This window comes from Mastigoproctus giganteus, chromosome 10 (assembly GCF_048544385.1).
Source record: "Mastigoproctus giganteus isolate SK-2022 chromosome 10, ASM4854438v1, whole genome shotgun sequence".
NCBI lineage: Eukaryota > Metazoa > Arthropoda > Arachnida > Uropygi > Thelyphonidae > Mastigoproctus > Mastigoproctus giganteus.
This window is the reverse complement of record NC_143584.1, coordinates 76,113,330-76,135,344: the sequence shown is the minus strand read 5'-3', so window position 1 is coordinate 76,135,344 and position 22,015 is coordinate 76,113,330. Positions and strand designations below refer to the sequence as shown.

The following is a 22,015-nucleotide window of genomic DNA, read 5'->3' as shown; positions in this document are numbered from 1 at the left end:
GTGGTAGAAAATGAAAAATACCTGGGAGTAATTGTGCAGTCAGATATGAAGTTTTCTGAGCAATGCAGACAGGCTGCCAGGGCAGGTCATGGGGTTTTGTCAATGATATATAGGAATTTTGCTAGCAGGGAGAAGGTGGTGATTGCCCCTCTGTATAAGGCAATGGTCAGGCCACGCCTTGAGTACTGCGTACAGGTCTGGAGGCCTCATTTTAGGAAGGATTTAGATTTACTTGAGCGTGTACAGAGAAGGGCAACAAGATTGGTGAGGGGAATGAAGGGATCCTCTTACCAAGAGAGGCTTAAGTTCTGCAAATTGCAGTGGCTGGAGACTAGGCACCTGCGCGGTGATCTGATTGAGGTGTATAAGGCCTTGAATGTGTTGAGCACGCTAAATTCTGATGGGATCCTTCCATGTGTTCAGATTATGAATCTAAGGGGGTATAAATTCAAATTAAGAAAAGACAGATGTAGAATAGATGTGCGGAAGTTTGCCTTTAGTCAGCGGGTGGTTAATTGCTGGAACAAACTTCCATCTGTTGTTGTGGAAGTTTGATAGGTTGAATAAATTTAAGGATGAACTGGACAGGCATTTGGAGGGAATGGTGTGTTTTTTTTTTTTTTGGCTGATGCTGCATAAGCTCATATACTTGCTTTCTTGCATCACATGCCACTACTACTATTATCAACCCACTACAGGATGGAAGCCTCCTCAACAATTCATACTGAGGGAAATGCACCATAATCTGCCACGCTGGTCCAGTGCGGATTGGCAGATCGACCGTATTCAGCAGTCAGGGGCATGAACCCCGGTCTACTCAAAGAGGGTGTGCTACTGCACTCCCGCTCCTGACCACTCGGCTACGGAGGCCACTTCTGGATCATCATCATCAGCCATTTTCAATCCACTGCAGGATGAAGGCCTCTCCAGCAACTTTCCAGTTCCTTCTGTTTTGAGCACTGGCCATCCATTTACTACTCAAAAACTCATGAATTTCATCTATCCATCTCCGCCTTTGTCTTCCAGGTTTTCTTCTAGCTCCTCTTGGGTACCATTCTGTTATTTTCTTAGTCCATCTGTCATCATGTCTTCGAGCTATGTATTCGAGCTTCTGGATAGTAGACTACAATTTCTGGCCAGCCATTATGTCAGGATAGGCTTAGGTTCAGAACTCGTTCAAGGTGAAAGAAATCTAAAGCCATTTGGATGAATTTTGGTATGGATGCATGGTTTTCACCCCAGGAACATTTTTTTTTTTTTTTTTTTTAATTTTTATTTGACAAAACAGGCAAATTAGCTATAGAATACATGCAGTTTGTGGACACAGTACACATTGCAGCCACAGCTGTTTTAGCACAAATAGCAACAGATATATGGAAATTTGCTTTCATACAGAGGGTAGTTGATTGTTGCAACAAACCAACATCTGATGTTGAAGTGAAAAATTTGAATCAATTCAAGGAATGAATTGGACAAATTATTAGAGATGGAAGGACAGGTGATATATATAGGGGGTATCTGATTCCCGCAGTTACGGGGATTTGAAAATTAAAGCAAAGCTTTTTCCCATGAGAAAATTGACCAAGCGCTTGAATATTTTTTTGTGAGAACGATCTTCTTTTATAATAAAAAATGTCTAATAAAATAATTTTCCCATTTTTCAGTTGCTTCATCCATTTTTTACTATGTACAAGTACATAATAACCATTACTACATAATATCGGTGTAGTTGAAAACGAAATGCACAAGGTATAATCCTTATGGGTTTTGATAATTAACTATATAATATCGGTGTAGATACACCATAGTTAACCCATAAATTTGAACTACTTATGTATTGTATAAGGCATTGTTTTAATAGTATCTCATATTGTGGTGCCTTCACAACAAGATAGCTGGTATTGCACTACTTCAAATAAATAACGCTTCTAATAACGCTTCTCTAGTAGAGAGATGGTCATTTCTCTACTATCGATCGTCTGGGTGGTGGTATCCTCTGAAAATAAACGATCGTCTGTGTGGTATCCACTAGACGATTGATACATTTAGATACTATTAAATGAGATACTATTAAAACGATGCCTTTTACACTACATACGTAGTTCAAATTTATGGGTTAACTATGGTGTATCTACACCGATATTATATAGTTAATTACCAAAACCCATAACGATTATGCCTTGTGCATTTTGTTTTCAAATGCATTATTACCAACACCCTTTGGCATCTCTCATATTGTGGATATAACTTCAATTGTGATGGCATGTTGCACTACCAGAGTACCTGCCCGCCCACTGATGATGAAGCCCACTAGCTTCGAAACGATCGTCTGGGTGGTGCTCTGAAAATAAATAACAGTAGTCTTCTCTAACAGTAGTATCTAACAGTAGATAGCAATACCAGCTATCTTGTGAAGGCACCCACAATATGAGATACTATTAAAACGATGTCTTTTACACTACAACGTAGTTCAAATTTATAGGTTAACTATGGTGTATCTACACCGATATTATATAATATCGGTGTAGATACACCGTATCCACTTGTCCTTCACAACGAGCTGCCCATGTATTGCACTACCTCGAATAAGTAACGCTTTACAAAACATTACAAAAAAAGCCAACTAGCCTTGAAACGGTGCCATCAGGGTGGTGCCCACCGAGAATAAGTAACAATAGTCTTCTCTATTAGTGAAGCATTACTTATTTGAGGTATAAAGATGAATATGACTAAAACAAAAGTAATGATGAACAAGTATGCCACAGAAAGAGACATAATGATCGAAGGAGCAGTAATTGAAAAGGTGGAGTCATATACTTATCTGGGACAAGTCATTAGCTGTAATAATGATAAATGGCTGGAAGTCAAGAGAAGAATAAATTTTGGATGGATAGCATTCAGGAAATAGTCACATACTGAGGAGCAATATCCCAGGTTGTCTGAAACGTAAAAAAATGAACCAATGTATACTCCCCACCATGACTTATGGAAGTGAAACTTGGCCACTCACCAAAAGAATGGTAGAGAAGTTGAGAACTACACAGCGAAGAATGGAACAAATTATATTGGGAATCAGACTGTTAGAAAAGAAGAGAAACACATGGATTAGGCAGCAAACTCAAGTAAAGAACATTCTTATCACAACTAAAGAACTAAAATGGTCTTGGACAGGACACATATCTCGAAGACATGATGACAGATGAACTAAGAAAATAACAGAATGGTATCCAAGAGGAGCTAGAAGAAAACCTGGAAGACAACGGCAGAGATGGATAGATGAAATTCGTGAGTTTGTGGGTAGTAAATGGATGGTCATTGCCCAAAACAGAAAGAACTGGAAAGTTGCTGGAGAGGCCTTCATCCTGCAGTGGATTGAAAATGGCTGATGATGATGATGAATGAATAGCTGAATGCAGGTATTAAGAATCAAAAATACAGTAATGTGTAGTTTGAAACTTTAAAAATAAACACTATAATATGTGTTTTTTATCTGTTTGGCAGTGGTAAATGACTTTCATCAACCGGTGAAATACCATCACTTTGCTTATTGGAGGCTTGAAGTGGTGAAACCCATGTTTAGTCTCTAGAGCAAAGTTTCCGGCATCCCCTTCCCCCCATACTTCTCCTTCAACCCATGCACGGTACTAAGTACTATAGGTTTTGATAAGTTCGTGTTTGGGGTTTTCATAAAAAAAAAAAAAAACATACCACTTTCACTCAGCTGTGAAAGTGGTATATGATGGAAGGGAAGCAGTGACAAATGATGGTCATTTAAATAACTGCACAAAGTTTGCTTGTATATGCAGATTTCTCTTTGAATATTAGTCATAATTTATTATTATTATTAGTAATAGTAGTGACAAAATGATGCAAGAAAGCAGGATCAGCCAAAAAAAAAAGCCAACATCTCCCATGTCATCTGTCCATCCCCTGTTATCTAGTTCTTTCCTGAATTTATTCAAACTACCCACCTCTACAACACCACCAGATGGCAGTTTGTTCCAACAATCAATCACCCACTGGTTGAAGGCAAATTTCTGCACATCTACCATGCAACCATCCTTCCTGTGTTTCAAATTATGCTTTCTCATGTACCTAGTCTGAGTAAGAGGAAGGATTCCATCAGTATTGAGTTTACTCAATCCATTCAAGGCCATAAACTGAAGTCTTTCCGTATAAGAGCACCCTTTTGCTATCCTCACCAATCTTGTTGCTCTTTTCTGCTCCCATTCCACATCCTTTCTAAAATGTGGCTTCTAGACCTGTATGCAGTACTCGAGATGTAGCCTTACCATTGCTTTATACAATGGGGTATCTCCTCCTTATCCCTGCTGGCAAAATTCCTGTATGTCATTGAGAATACCTCATTAGTTGCCTTGACAGCACAGCCTGTATACACTGCTTAGAGAACTTAATATCTGACATATCTTTTATATTTTACAAATCTTTTTCATTCTCCGCTACCCTGAATGTGGTACCACACAGATATTCCGTTAATCTAGGATTAATGCTTCCCACATTAGGGGCTCACATATGGTGAGTATGAACTTGGCACGGCCAGGGTCCTGAGCTGGATATCATCATTCTTCTCTTTCTTGGTGATTCCCTTCTACTTCTGACTCTTATTCTTCTCTCTCTCTCTCTCTCTCTCTCTCTCTCTCTCTCTCTCCTCTCTCTCTCTCTCTCTCTCTCTCTCTCTCTCTCTCTCTCTCTCTCTCTCTCTCTCTCTCTCTCTCTCTCTCTCTCTCTCTCTCTCTCTCTCTCTCTCTCTCTCTCTCTCTCTCTCTCTCTCTCCTCTCTCTCTCTCTCTCTCTCTCTGTAGCTAATAATTTAATAATATTAAACTTCAATTGCTGCTGCATTTTTACTACAAGTTGTGTTATTTATTAAAAGTTAATTAACTGAACCACATAGGTAAAATCGATAGAGAGAAAAAAAAAAAACTTGGAGTAAGCAATTAGTTACAGTGAATTTAATTTTTTGAATTATTGAAACCGATTACACAGACCTTCCAAAGCAGACACTTCCCTATAGTGTAAAGTGACCAGATCCTTAGTATTCCAGTGTGGAACATCTAGGGGAAGGGGATTTCCCCCCCCCCCATAGAAACAATATACACATATTTTTTAAAAATTTTTATACATAAAAAAAATATTCACATACAAAATATAAATTAAATATATATACTTCTTTGAACTAAACTTATAAAATATCACACTTCTTAAAAAAAAACAAAAAATAAATATAGCCTATATTTGTTTTTGTTTTTTTTTTCCACAGAAAGGATGAAATTCGGTATACGATATCCCTTGCATGTACGCTACATAATGAACAGAAGGTTGCGTGAATGACATGAACTGAGAAAAATAGTTGTAATTAGAAGGGAAGAAAAACGCTTATTTGAGGGGTCATGTTTTTAACCAATTTTCATTTTTGTTTAGTAAAAAAAGATTCGGCTTTTTCTCTGAAATAATAATAAAAATACATCTTTTAACAATAAAAGCAAGAAATTAAATAATATAATTAAACATTTTTTTGCAGAGTGAATGTTTCTTAATAATTGTTCATAAAATTTTTCACAAGAATCAGCAAAATTGCACTTGTAGTATTGCTTTCAGCATTTCTACAGTCAGTTGTGTTTTTGTAGATGTCCACAACTTATTTACTACTGAAAAAACTCTTTCTGTTGTACCATTGGTTCCCGTCAAACATAATGCAAATCATTTGCATTGTTTCTCATCTGGGACTGTCCCGAATAACCTGGATGTCTGGTCACTTTACTATAGTGGACACCTTCTGGCTTAATGGGATGGTGCCCACTATAGAGAGGTTCCACTGTACTGTAATCTTTCAGGTACTTGACACCAAAGATTTTGATTTGAATTGCTTTGTCCCGAATAGGTTATCGCACCTTGTATATTCCCTGATGAGATAAGGGCTGGTAACTTATTCACCCCACTTTTTTTTGTGTGTGTTATGTTAGCACAAAATTTTTTTCATAAATTTTTAATATCTTTTTCCTCATAACTGCCATTAACATTAGTAGAGACATACGGTGCAGAAAGCACACTTATACAGCATCAGCCAAAAAAAAAAAACTTCCCATTTCACCTATCTGTGCTCTCTAAAAGTTTGTACACTGCTTCCTAGAATTTATTTAAGCTATCAACTTCCACAACGACAGATGGAAGTTTGGATGCAATCAACTACCCGCTGGCTAAAGGCAAATTTCCGCGCATCTATTCAACAACTCTTTTTCCACAATTTCAGTTTATGCCCCCTCAGGTTTGTAATCTGAGCAATCAGCGTAGAGTCTGCTCAATCCATTCAAGGCCTTATACACCTCAATTAGATCACCTCATAGGTGCCTAGTCTCCAGACACTGCAATTTGCAGAACTTAAGCCTGCCTTCATAAGAATACCACTTTGTTCCCTACACCAGTTTTGTTGCCATTCTCTGTACCCGTTCTAGCAACTCTCCATCCTTCCTAAAATGAGGTCTCCAGACCTGTACACAGTACTCAAGGTGTGGCCTGACCATTGCCTTATACAAGGGAATAATCACCTCCTTATCCCTGCTAGCAAAATTCCTGTATATCATTGACAAGACCTCATGACCTACTCTGGCAGCGTGTCTGCACTGCTTAGAAAACTTCATATCTGACTGCACAATTACCACAGGTCTCTTTCATTCTCCACTTCTCTGAGTGTAATACCACCCAGTTGGTACATTTCTCTGAGGTTACAGCTACCCATATGCAGTACTTTGCATTTGTCAATGTTTAACTTCAGTTGCCACTTCTCAGCCCATCTTCCCAAATTTTTCAGATCCTGTTGCAGTAGCTTACTGTTATTAACAATCCTGCCAACCTTTGGCAGGGTTGTTAAAAACAATGGGCCCAATGCTGAACCCTTGGAGACACAACTAATAACATTAGTCCCCGAAGAGCAGTGTCCATTGATTACCACTCTGTCTTCTCCCACTCAACTATCCCTTTATCCATTGTAGCAACTTACCCTTAATGCCATATTACTCCAATTTGTACAGTAATCTTCCATGCCAACTGTATCAAAAACTTTCCTGAAATCGAAGTATACAATATAAAAATTATTTTTTGCATTCAGTTCCTTTGTGATCATGTCATAGTATCCAATTAAATTGGTCAGACACGACTTCCCCATTACAAACCCATGCTGTGTCTGAATTATTACTGCCGTCTTGTCTAGATGATTCTGCAATGCTTCTTTAACCAGTAACACTGTTAGTTTCTCTGGAACAATAGTCAAACTAACAGGTCGATTATTACTTGTGTCACCCTTAGATCCTCCCCTCTGTGAATTGGAGATACATTTGCACATCTTCAGTCTGTGGGGACTTCCCCTGAGTCCAAGGATGCCTCATAATTATGACTAAGGGTTGCTTACTTCTTTGCCGCCTCACCTAATATAACTGAATAGATCCCGTCCACCCCAGGTGCCTTTCTTATGTTTAACTTGAACAGTTTCTCTTGCACTTTGCTCTCAGTTATTACAAAATCATTTAACTCCCTGTTAGAGTTTGATAAACATCTGGCCTTCTCCTCCTTTTATTACAAGATTATCTTATTACAATTTATTACAAGATTATCTATCTTATTGCCAGAGTTGAATACACCTCTGGCATTCCCTTCCCTGAAGAATAACTCCTCATGTGTGAATGTAGATTCCAAATACTCATTTAGTTTGGCATCTATCTGAGAATGATCATCTACACTCAAACCATTGATATCAAATGGACCAAGCTGATTCATCTCCTTCCTTTTAGAGTTTATATAAGTAAAGTCTTTACTGTTTTTCTTGGCATTCTTTGCCAAAGATTTCTCACAATATGCCTTCTCTTGCCTAACCTCCTATGCAACTTGATTAGACTAGCTTATATCTTTCATAGGCTTCCATGTCATCTGATAATTTATGTGCATCCCATGCATTTTTCTTCTCTGTCATGAGTCTCATTAGTTCATCTGACATCCATTTGGGCCTAAATGTAGAAAATTATTTTTTGGTTGGCATGAGAAGCCTAGCAGCTTCCAAGATTAATTTTTTGAATGCTTCCCATTTAGAAATTGCTGTTGGTAACATTATCAGTTGGTCCCACTGTATAGAATTTAAACTGTCTCAGACCCCTTCCCCCCATAGTCACCTTTATGATAGCAAAACCCCTTCCCTTTACCCCTAATGGTAATTATATCTTTGAGTAAATCCCACATCAGCACACTGTGATCACTGCCACATAGTGGGTCCTTTGTCTGCAGATTCTTAATGCATGAAAAATCACTACTGATAATCAGATCAAGAGTATTACTCCCTCTGGTTGCCTCTCAAACATGCTGTAGAAAACAATCATCCAGTAAATCCAGAAAAGCCTTGCTAGTGTGTGAGTGACCACCCCACAAGTTACTGTCTATATCTGGGAAGTTAAAATTCCTCATTATAAGATAATCTGATTTACTGGCCCACTGTATTTCTCTGTACAGTTGTTCATTATACTCATCAGAGTCATTAGGCTTATAACACACACCTACTCTCAATTTTGCTTTCCCAGTGCTTGTCACACCAAACTGACTCAACATTGCACTGTCCACCCATATCAACTGGATGTGCTTCCTTAGATTTTGTTTCTTAACTAAGAAAGGATAGTAATCCTTTCTATCCTTTCTGTACACATTGTACTCCCCAAATTCCAATTCTGCATTCCTTATATCTGTGTGACACCATGTTTCTGATATCCCAACAATATCCGCATTTGATGTCTTGACCAGCACTTCAAATTCAACAAATGTATTTACTATACTCCTAGCATTGGTGTTCATGAAAGTATACATGTCTTCATGACCTCTTGATATGCTTTTATTTATGGTGGCCATCGCCACATTTGGGACAAAAATGAGTTTTAAGTTGAGAAAAAAAAAAAAAAAAAAAAGCAAAGCTGGATAATAAAAAGTTTGCTATATTTACGTAATGTTTCTTAAAAGTTAATAAAAAAAATATATAAAAGAGAGAGTATGGTGTGGTATATCATAAAATAATTTCACTAATATATTCTAGGAATAATTAAGCAGCATTACAATAAAATAACTTAGATCCAAAGGGTTTACTCATTTATATTTTATTGAGTAGATGATTTTGTAAATTTTTATTGAATTTCTTCCTACCATAGGTTGGCCATTTTTATAAAAGTATATACACATCAAGTTTTTGTTAAATTTCAGCTATTGTATTAGAATTAGTTTTACTTTCAGATCTTACCACTGAATATTTATTTCTGAAACTGGGTTTTAAGTATTTCTAGTATGTACCAGAATTGTACCAGAATAGGAAAGAAAAGTCATTTTATAATTTGATATAAATCTAAATTAAATGTATTTAATTTACATATATATCAAAAATAAATCTATTAAATAAAATTAACTTTATTGACCTGCTCACAAAATTAAATAAATTTCTGATTTACAAATGCTAAGTTAAAAAGTAGTTTTAAAGCAAAAGTTCATAAATTATGAACAAATTTTCCTTTTGTGTGATGGTGTAATAAGAGGATGTGTTCCTTAAAATAATATTAAATAAGTGAGAGCATACATGTGCTCAATATTTTTCTGTTATATCAGTATTTAAGAATAAACAAGGAGGTACCTTTTATTCCGTCAGAAGGAATTCTTCTTGATCAATCTCTTTGTGAATTATAAAATAAACAGATTGTCATTAAATTAATCTAAAAATAATTTAAAACTAATAATGTGTTCCATACTATCAGTTTACAAGTAATCCAACACCCCCAGGATTGGCGTGGCACACCCCAACCCGACCCCAGAATATCAAACCCCCATGTAACCTCTAGTACTGGAAAACATTTTGTCAAAATCATGAATCTAAATAGAAGTAAAATATTCTTAAGAGTGATAGAATTTATGATTAAAATCCACTTCCATTTCCTCCCCTTTTTGACAAGCGTTGTGATCACAGGGTGGAATTAAAACTTGACGGGATTAGTATGTACAGGAATTTATAAAAGTTTTAGTCCACTTAAGGGGAGGAAATTGCAGTGGATTTTAATCGCAAATTTTATCTCTCTTAAGAATATTTTACTTCTATTTAGATTCGCAATTTTGACAAAATGTTTTCCAGTAATTAGAGGTTACACGGGGGTTTGATATTCCTGGGGTCGGGTTGGGGTGTGCCACACCGATCCTGGGATTGTTGGATTACTCGTGGACTGATGGTATGGAACACATTATGAGTTTTAAATTATTTTTAGATTAAATTAACAACAATTTGTTTTATTATTTTATAGTTCACAAAAAGGAGAGTTGATCAAGAAGAATTCCTTCCGACGGAATAAAAGGTAACTCCTTGTTTATTCTTAAAAAAAATTAAAATAATATGTAAAATAATTTAATACAAATAGTATATGAAAACTGAGGTAACCATAAGATTTATGTAAAATGTTTTAACAATTAAAGAATATTATTGCTTAGTACAATGGCTTTGAAACTGTGTATAGAGAATGTTTTTTTACTGTTTAATTTAAATAGAAATAAGTACTCATAGAAGTAACACTTTCTAACTCATGCTTAGAATTAGTCAACCCCAGCCCCCTACTATAAATTGCTTAGAAAAACTCACTCTGCTAACCAACCCAGATCTTCCCCAAATGTTGCATCATATCAGTATTCTTTCCATTCTGATTTTGTTTCACTGTATATTGAGTAATTTATAAATAATTTGACATTTATTTTTTAGCATGCTTCATATTAAATGGCTGGCATGCTCTGCACATATTCTCTTCCTGTGAAAGCTAATTACATAGTTGATTTCAGATGGCTTGGTTAGCCTTGTGCTTGTATCACATTTTCCCTTTCTCTTAAATTTTTTGTTTTTGGCACAAAGCAAATGAATTTGTATACCATTGCATTTACAGCTAACTTAAAGATAATGTAAACTGTAAATTAATTAATAAAAGAATTTTGAGTGTCAACTTATTTTCAGTGCACAGCGTGTCAAAAATGTTTGGAAATCAATGGATTAACTTAATGGAAACTTTGCATTGTATACAACTGCAATAAAATTATGAAAAAACTGCTTGTTTACTCACCCAAAACATGAAATGGTTTCAGAAAGAAAAGAAAAGACTTTATTCAGACAATAAATTAAAATATTCTAAAGAGAACTTGCTTTTTTCCGAAAGGAGATACTCTTGGTAATTTGAACTTTCGTTAGTACATTTCATCAAAAATATAGTTACAGTATAGCATATCGATGCTAGATGTAGCAGACAACTCCTCTGACACATGGCTCCCTGGTGGTTGATGTGGTGGTTGTTGTTTCATTCCATGTTTTTCATTGGAGAATCATAGGTTAATGTAATTAACAAGAACAAGAGTAGTTTTAGTAATGCAATCAATGAGATTTGCTGTTTGTGTTTTTTTTTACTTGAGAATTGATAATCGTAAATAAACATAATTAATGAGAGTTGTACTAATGTAATTAACAAGATGTGTGTTGTGTTAGACTCATACTTTATTATATTTTATTACTTTATTATATTGCACATCTCCAGTCCCCATGGACTGGAGATGTGCAAATGTATTCCTAGTTCACAAAGAGGGTTCAAAGGGTGACACAAATAATTATATGCCTGTTAGTTCAACTTCTGTTCGAGGGAAAATAATGGAGTCACTGGCTAAAGAAGTGATACAGGATTACCTAGACAAGACTGCAGTAATAGTTCAGACACAGCATGGGTTTGTAAAGGAGAAGTCTTGTCTGACCAATGTGATTCGATACTACGATATGATCGCAAAGGAACTGGATGCAAAAAATAATTTTGATAACATATACTTGGATTTCAGGAAAGCTTTTGATACTGTTGCACATAGAAGACTGCTGTACAAATTGGAGTGGTATGGCATTAAGGGCAAGTCGCTGCAATGGATAAAGAGATGGTTGAGTGGGAGATGGCAGAGAGTGATAATAAATGGACACTGCTCTGCGTGGATTAATGTTACTAGTGGAGTATCCCAGGCTTCGGTGCTAGGCTCACTGTTGTTTTGTGTATTTATCAGTGATATCGATGAAGGTATATCAGGCTTAAAGTCCAAGTTTGCAGATGATAAAAAGGTTGGCTGGGTTGTTAATGACACTAAAGACAGTATGCTACTGCAGCAGGATCTAGAAAAGTTAGGCAGATGGGCTGAGAAGTGGCAACTGAAGTTTAACATTGACAAATGCAAAGCACTACATATGGGTAGCAGTAACCCAAGGGAAACATACCAACTGTGTGGTACTACACTCAGGGAGGTAATTGTGCAATTAGTTATGAAGTTCTCTGAGCAGTGCAGACGGGCTGCCAGAGCAAGTCATGGAGTTTTGTCAATGATGTATAGGAATTTTGCTAGCAGAGACAAGGAGGTGATTATCCCTTTGTATAAGGTAATGGTCAGGCCACACCTTGAATACTGTGTATAGATCTGGAGGACTCATTTTAGGAAGGATGTAGAGTTGCTAGAACGAGTACAGAGAAGGGAAACAAGATTGGCGAGAGGAACAAAGGGGTGTGCACTTACAAAGAAAGGCTTAAGTTCTGCAAGTTGCAGCATCTGGAGCCTAGGCACTTGCGAGGTGATCTGATTGAGGTGTATAAGGCCTTGAATGGTTTGAGCAGGCTAAATGCTGACAGGATACCTCCGCTTGCTCAGAGTAAGAACCTGGGGGGGGGGCATAGTTCAAATTGAGGAAGACGGTTGTAGAATAGATGTGCGAAAATTTGCCTTTAGCCAGCGGGTAGTTGATTGCTGGAACAGACTTCCATCTGTTGTTGTGGAAGTTGATAGCTTAAATAAATTTAAGACTGAACAAGACAAACATTTGGAGTAACCAGATGGCAAAATGGGAAGGTTATTTTATTTTATTTATTTTTTGGCTGATGCTGTATAAGCTTGCTTTTTTGCATCCTATGCCTCAACTAATGCTAATATAATCAACAAGAACGAGAGTTGTTTTAGTAATGTAATCAACGAGATTTGCTGTTTGTGTTTTTTTACTTGAGAATTGATAATCGTAAGTAAACATAATTAGAGTTGGTACTAATGTAATCAACAAGATTTCTGTTGTGTTAAACTCGTACTTTATTATAATATTAACATAATTAAAAAGAACTAGATGTTCTTTTTAATTATGTTAATTAATAGAGTTGTAATAACTTAATCAATGATTGTCTATTATGGTCTTATTTATATTTGTGCTCGTTGATTATTTCATCTTTGATTTAGATTTCTTGTTCTGCATGTCTTTTAGTAGAGATATGAATATGCTGGGAATCAGTAAGATTTGTTCTTCAAAGTATTGTGACTTCCACTTTTACCAGCAGGGAGGGTTGGTCGCCATTTTTTCTAATATCAGTATGGCTTATGATTTTTCTTTAAATTTAAATGGACACTTGAGGACAATGAATGTATCGGACATAGGAAGGAAATGCTCAGTTATTCATTGCTCCATTGCATCAACCCTTTTTAATGCTGTAAAAAAAGAATTACAGCATTAAAAAGGGAACAGGATCTCATTTAAGTTAAAGCAGGCAGCAAAGGAAGTAAGCAAACCCTTAGCCTTAGGGTTGTTAATTATGAGAGCTTCCTTGGACTCAGGGGAGGTCCCCATGGACTGGAGGTGTGCAAATGTATCACCAATTCACAAACGAGAACACATCAATGAATTAACATATTACAAATAACATTATAATAACACATCAACTGCCAGGAGCATCACTAGCAAAAAAGTTGTCTACCACATCCAGTGTCAACATGCTATACTGTAACTAAATGTACTTTAAATAAGCCAAATTGTAACTTTGCATACAAAAGATGACACAAGTAATTACAGACCTGTTAGTTTAACTTGTGTTCCGGGGAAAATAATGTAATCACTGGTTAAAGAAGCATTGCAGGATCATCTAGACAAGACTGCAGTAATAGTTAAGACACAGCATGGGTTTGTTAAAGGGGAGGGGTCTTGTCTGACCAATTTGATTGGATACTACGATGTGGTCACAAAGGAACTGAATGCCAAAAATAATTTTGATATCTTATACTTGGATTTCAGGAAAGCTTTTGATAGTGTTGCACATGGACAACTGCTGTACAAATGGGAGAGGTTTGGCATTAAGGGTAAGTTGCTACAATGAATAAAGCGATGGTTGAGTGGGAGACTACAGAGAGTGGTAATCAATGGACACTGCTCTTTGTGCACAAATGTTATTAGTGGAGTTCCCCAGGGGTTCGGTGTTGGGCCCATTGTTGTTTTTAGTATTTATCAATGATATTGATGATGGTATATCAGGTTTAATGTCCAAGTTTGCAGATGATACAAAGGTTGGGAGGGTTGTTAACGACAGTAAAGACAGTATGCTACTCCAACTGGATCTAGATAAGTTGGGAAAAGTTTAACATTGACAAATTCAAAGTACTGTATATGAGTTGCAATAACTGAAGAGAAACTTACCAACTGTGTGGTACTACACTCAGGGAAATGGAAAGTGAAAAAGACCTGGGGATAATTGTGCAGTCAAATATGAAGTTCGCTGAGCAGTGCAAACGGGCTGCCAGGGCAGGTCATGGAGTCTTGTTAATATATAGGAATTTTGCTAGCAGGAACAGTGGGGTGATTATCCCGTTATACACGGCATTAGTCAGGCCACACCTAGAGTACTGTGTACAAGTCTGGAGGTCTCATTTTACGAAGGATGTAGAGTTGCTAGAACAAGTACAAAGAAGGGCAACAAGATTGGTGAGGGTAACAAAGGGGTGCTCTTACCAAGAAAGGCTTAAGTTCTGCAAATTGCAGTGCCTGGAGAGTAGGCACCTCCGAGGTATTCTGATTGAGGTGTATAAGGCCTTGAATGGGTTGAGCAAGCTGAATGCTGATGAAATTCTTCCTCTTGCTCAAACTAAGGACCTGAGGGGGCACAGTTTCAAATTGAGGAAAGAAAGTTGTAGAATAGATGTGCGGAAATTTGCCTTTAGCCAGTGGGTAGTTGATTGGTGGAACAGGCTTCCATCTTTTGTTGTGGAATCTAATAGCCTAAATAAATTTAAGGCTGAGCTGGACAGGCATTTAGATTGAATGGGGGGGGGGATTTTTTTGGCTGATGCTGCATAAGCTTGCTTTCTTGCATCGTATGCCTCTACTAATGCTAATCCTAAAGTTAGATGTGTAATTTTGATAGGCTAGACTGGCCACAATGAAGACTACCATATAGAATATAATTTGGTTAGTCCAAAAAGATGATTCTTACTATGACTAAGGATGTGTTACATGACCTTCTAGGATCCAATAACATCACATTGGTCGATTGGTATAACTATGTGACGTTTTGCTTTGCAGCTTAAAATAGCCTGGCATGATGGTAGGACATGGTGAAATTGTTCAAATTGACGAATGTTATATACGAGGATGCCGCAAATATAACCGCGGTCATATGATGGGTGGCAAAAAGGTGGGACCTACTCACCGAAACTATGGAAAGACTGTAATCGGTCCTTGGATATTTGGAATAATTTAGTACTGCAATAGAATGCCAAATGTTCTCAGTTCTCCACAGCAACTTAGAACATTTGGCATTCTATTGCAGTACCAAATTATTCCAAATACCCAAGGACTGGCTACAGTCTCCATCCAGAGCATCATGGCTCCCTTCACCCACTGATGCATTAGCATTAGTAGAGGCATATGATTCAAGAAAGCAAGCTTATGCAGCATCAGCCAAAAAAAAAAAAAAAAAAAAAACCCACACACTTCCATTTCACCCCTCCGTTCGAAATACCTGTCCAGCTGTGCCTTAAAAAATTTATTTAGGCTATCAACTTCCACAACAAGGGGTGGAAGTCTGTTCCATCAACCAACTACCCACTGGCTAAAGGCAAATTTCCGCACATCTATCCTACATCTGTCTTTCCTCAATCTGAATTTATGCCCTCTCAGGTGATTATTCTGTGCCAGAGGAAGAATCCCATTGGCATTGAGCATGCTCAAACCATTCAAAGCCTTATACACCTCTATCAGATCACCTCGCCGGTGCCTAGTCTCCAGACTCTGTAATTTTTTTACTACCAGTTTATAACAGATTCCACTAGCAGAAATGCAACTAGAAATTGTTTTTATTGTTTTATGGTAGTAACTCCTAGAAATGTGCTTTAGTAAAATGTGAGGTGTTAATAGTGTATCTCTGCCTTTATGGTGTTGTTTATTCAGTTGCTACACGCACGCGCAGCTTTGTTTATATGCATCAAGCGTGCCTCCTCATTTTGTAATTGTGCTTTATCCCCTAAAAATGAGTAAAATACTTAAAAGCTGTGAAAAGGAAGCGTCCTGGTGAAGACACTGCAGATTCAAAGAGAAAAGGAAAAGCGATATCGATAAACAGAGGCGGACTGGGTCAAAAATTCTTACCCGGGAAAATTTATGGCCAAAATCACACCAGCCTCCGGCCCACCGGGGTTTCCCCGGTAAGGCTTATGGCCAGTCCGCCTCTGTTGATAGAGAAAAAATATGAAATTGTGAAATGCTTTGAGCAATATGAAGGACCATGTGATATTGCACGTGCTACAGACCTAAATGAGCCAACAGCGAGAATTACACAAAATGCAGAGAAAACAAAAACAACTTTAATAGCAGGAACAACTCAAAGTGTAATTAAAATCCATTAGACACAAAGAATTGGAAGAGATGGAATAGCTGTCATCTGTTTCGGTAGAAAATCAAACAAAAAACAAGTTTGCTTAAATAGAAGCAAAAGCATTAGCAATATTTTATTACGTAATAGTTGTAATAAAATACAAAAGTATTTTATTATGATTATTTATTGTGTTTGGTAATGTTTTCGTTACAAATGTGTGTTCAATCTTGGGTGGTCGGCACCTAACCCTATTTTTCCGATAGGGCCTGTTGTTTATATTGCACGAGGGTTTCTAGGAACACAACTATCGTGCTATACGAGGACTGAGTGTAGTCGCCTTTATGAAAGCAAAAATCCTTCCCTTTTTCCCTGATGGTAGTTACCTCTTTGAGTAAATTCCACTTCAGCACACTGTGATCACTGTCACCTAATGGTTCCTTTATCTGCAGTTTCTTAATGCATGAAGAATCACTACTGATAATCAGATCAAGAGTATTACTCCCTCTATTTGCCTCCCGAACATGCTGATGTAGAAAACAGTCATCCAATAAATCCACAAAAGCCTTGCTAGTGTGTGAGTGACCAACCCACAAATTCCAGTCAATATCTGGGAAATTAAAATCCCCCATTATCTCTCTGATTTACTGGTCCACTCTATTTCCCTGTACAGTTTCTTATTATACTCATCAGAGTCATTAGGCCTATAGCACACTCCAACTCTCAATTTTGATCTCCCAATGCTTATGTCACACCAAACTGACTCGACACTCACTGTCCAGCGATGTCAACTGGCTTCACTTGCTTGGATTTTGTTTCTTAACTAATAGCATAACCCCTCCTCCCTTCCAAATCCTGCCTGTACACATTGTACTCCCCAAATTCCAGTTCTGCATTTCTTATATCTGTGTGACACCACGTCTCTGATATCCCAACAATATCTGCCTTTGATGTTTTGAGCAATACAGTAAGCCCCCGCTATTCGCGGTATCTGTATTCGCGGTTTCGCGATCGCCAATTTAATATAAAATGAAACTTAAAAAAATGTGAATTTTAAAGCGCCGTGAATATTTTCCGCCATAAAAAAAAACATGGGCGTGGCTAAAATCATCTTTCCCGGTCAAAACAGCGCTCAGTGGGTGGGGGGAGAGGGGTGACAAAATCGCGAGCGTGGATGTTTCTCGCTAATCCTTGTTCAGTATGTGTTATGCGCTTGTCATGGAAGGTTTCGTCGTTTGCTTTTAATTTATATGCTTATAAATTGAATAAATTTTATCAATTTATAAATTGATATGCTTACAAAAATGATAAATCTACCGCTTTGCAGTGTAAAACAGACTTTTTCGAGTGTGTTAACGGAAGAAAGTAACTTTATTGTGGACAAGTTCTTTCTAACCCCTACAAAAACATGGCTACGAATAAAATAACAAGAGAAATGTGAAAATATCAAAGAAGGTGATGACATTAGCGAATAAAATTGAGTTATTAGATAAAATTTCTAATGGTGAAAGTGTCTCCTCAGTGGCAAAACATTATAAAATCAATGAGTCAACGGTACAGTCAATCAAAAAATCGGAAGAAAAAATGCGCCGTAGTGTCCGTGAAAACGCGCTAATTGATTCAAAAATTTGCTCTGTAACTCGTGATGTTAAATTAGAAAAGATGGAAAAAGCTTTAAATCTGTGGATAGAAGACCGAACTCAAAATAAAATTCCGTTAAATTCACTCATCATTCGTGAAAAGGCAAAACAGTTTAGCGAAACTGGTGATAGCACTGGCGGGATAAGTTTTTTTTGCTAGCAAAGGCACTGGTTTGAAAGATTTGTTTGAAATTTCTAATAAATATTACATTTAATGTTAAATTGTTTCTTATTTTCATTTCGATGCCATATGCTTGTATTTCACTAGTACTGTCTATATACATAGTCATATTACGAAGGTACGTACATAGACAAAATTTTAGACTAGTTTTTCTTATATATTTCATAATTTGGAACGGAATCCCTTTATTACTATGGGAGCCATAACTCAGTATTCGCGACATTTCTCAGGAACGTAACCCCCGCGAATAGCGGGGGTTTACTGTACCTCAAATTCATCAAATTTATTTACCAATCTTCCAGCATTGGTGTAAGTGCAAGTATACATGCACCTGTTCCTATTCTTAACTACCCTAACACAACCCATGTGTTTACTTGTACCACAATGACTCCCACCAGTCTCTGAAATATCCTGCATTCTGTTTTCCAGGCTGCTGCTCATTCCAATAGAAGCAGTGCAAGAATCACTTTCACCTCTACCAGTGGCTACTGTTAATCTATTATTCCTTGTATCCCCCCCCCCAAGCTAGCAGTTTTCCGACCCACCTAACACTGCCTCGGTAGCATCAGCAAATATTCTTGCATCTTTTCTATTTAAGTGTATCCCATCCCTGTAGAAGCAATCTCTCCTGTTAACAAGTACAGACCAGGCTGAAAAAAATTCTACCCCTTGAGCCTTTCACAATCTTTCCAGGGCCGAATTAATCGACAAGGCTCTCATCATATACTCCCTCCTATCATGTCTGGACAGAATTGCAGACACTTTAAAATTCAACCCTAACTCACAGCTTTTTTTCAACAGTAACCTGTACTTGTTAAGTAATTCTGCCGGTCTCCTACTCTTAATATGATTAGTGCCAATGTGTACAACTATATCACCTTTTGTGCCCTTAAAAGATGATATCCGCTCTACAATGTCATCAACCTTTGCCCCTGGCAGACATACCCTGGTCCTGTTCCACCTATCCTTTTTACAAAGCATGTTTCCCGTTTCCCTGTCAACTACTAGTTCACCAACAACTACTAGTTCGTTTGGGACCAGCACATTCTGCCTTGGGGGTTGCCGCTGTGTTGCGTGATGACAAAGTGCAAGCTCTGGTGTTGATGTGGCCAGCTGAGAGCTTGATGGGCCCCTCAGTTTTGATCCTTCGAGGGCATCCACCCTGTCCTTCAAGCTCTCATATAGGCCCATAACAATGCTGAGTTGTTGCCTGATTTCGTTACACTTCTTGCATCGTGCACACACAAAGACATCCCCAATGGCAATATCATGTCCCGTACCTGATTGCTCCACAAACATCATGCAAGCAGTGCATTTTAAAAGGCTGTGATTCAGAGGGCAACTGCCCCCCTCAGTTCTCCACTGAGCCACAGCACTCCCATTAGCTTGAGCCTTTTGCTTTGCTGCTCTGGTCTGAGTCATGATTTTGATTTAATTTCAATTTCAGTACAAAATTAAAACCCCTAAACTTGTATTCCAACACAGTTATAACGCTATACAGTATATATTTTTCAGTATCGAGTATTATCTACTAGTTCCGTTTATATAACTTCCGTATCAAGTTATGTATTAATTAATTATGTTACGTTTGTAATCTAAGTCGTTATATGTATTTAGTTTAAAAAGTACAGTTTAATTGACAACAAAGTTTAACAAAATTAATAGATTTTACTGATTAATTGACAATATTATATTATATACTGTACTATACTAAGCTTACGCTATCTAGTTCGGGATATAACGTTGTGTCATATAACAATGGCGACAAGTTACGAACAGTAAATGTACGGACACTTAAGTAATAATTAACTTCCAAATCTCGCTGTCTCAATTCATAATAAACTAGGGATCCTAATTAGGTCTATAAGCTACTTATAGAAAATAATTTGATGTAACAATTGGTCAATAAAGCGGCTAAATATGGCTAAAAAACTCGTTCAGTGGAGCTGCAACTTGTAACACGTGGATTTGATACCCTTACTGATACTTTTATGCAATTACAAGGCCAAGTAAAGAATAAATACACCAGATTAATCAGAAATTCATAAAATAATGCTATACAACTAAATTTAAATCAAAAGTTTTAGAAAAACAATAATTTCAAATCAATAAATAAGAAAATCCACTTAGCGGCTTTGAACACTTCTGACTCTCACTAGCCTCGTCAGCAGACTTGATGCAACAACATATAGCCCCAAGAACAGAAATCTGGCCAGATGAATGGCAGCCTTACACGACTATTCCTTCCTGGGGACAGTACAGTCACAAAACTGTGAATCACAGTTTGAATTCCATTGATCTCCTCATAGATTTCCATAGGCCAGCCATGGAACGAAAGTGGGGAACCACAAAATTAAAATTGCTGAAAATGCAGCACAGCCCTTGACTGCGCTTATGGTCAGGTTATATGGGTGAAGAATGGTGCAGACTCCTTCATGGGAATTCTCCTTTGAGATTTTTTAAAGGAAGTCAGATCATTATCCTTTTTAATTTCTCTACTTATTCACCAGCCCTTATCAGGGCTAAAAATTCAGGATAAAGGGTTTATCAATTGGACCACTTCTCATGACTAGCTTTCTTTTCCGACGAGGTAAATCTTCAGCACCCTCGGAAAAGGCAGTTATCCAGAATCCCTCCCAACTGGCTGCATAACCTAACTCATTTAAGTTACATGACAATTACACAACAACTAACTGCCATGCACGTACACACACCTGAATGTGTGTGCACCTGCACGGCATCTGTAAACATGCATCTGTAATCGGTATTTGGCATTAAATCCATTTTTAACATTAAATTTATGATTTAATGCTAAATATGGAGAACACATCAATGAATTAACATATTACAAATAACATTATAATAACAACTGCCAGGAGCATCACTAGCAAAAAAGTTGTTTACCACATCCAGTGTCAATGTGCCATATTGTAACTAAATGTACTTTAAATAAGCTAAATTGTAACTTTGTGATTTGATTACAGGTTGAAACCTGTAATCAAGTCACAAAGGAGGATAAGCAAGCTAAGGCAGATTACAAGACATCTCTGGCAAAGAATACTAAGAAATGCAGCAAAGACTTGTTTATATAAACAGTTGAAGGAAGTGGTTGATTCACATTGGTTCACTCGATGTTAATATTTTTAATGTTGATGGTCCTGCTCAGGTTGCTGACAAACCGATTAGGTATTTTGCATCTACATTCATGAATGAGGAATTTTTAGGGTGGGAAAAGTTCATCAGAATCTTACAGGGAGTGAAATAATTGTGATAACTGAGAGGAAAGTGGAAGAGAAATTGTTGAAGTTTAACACATAAAAAATGTGCCTGGGATGAGTGGGTTCTATCCAACTATATTAAGGGAGGTAAGGAAACCCTTAGCCATAATTATAAGAGCATCTTTGGATTCAGAGGAGGTCCCTATGGATTGGAGATGTGTAAATGTATCCTCGATTCACAAAAGGTGACATGAGTAATTAAAAACCTGTTAGGTTA

The 22,015-nt window shown here is 37.2% G+C and overlaps 1 protein-coding gene across 1 annotated transcript in view; it reads left to right on the top strand.

The window, feature by feature from the left end:
• The window catches only part of LOC150079096 (gamma-soluble NSF attachment protein-like), a 36,434-nt gene that overhangs the window by 1,000 nt on the left and 13,419 nt on the right, over window positions 1–22,015 (top strand). The window lies entirely within an intron of this gene.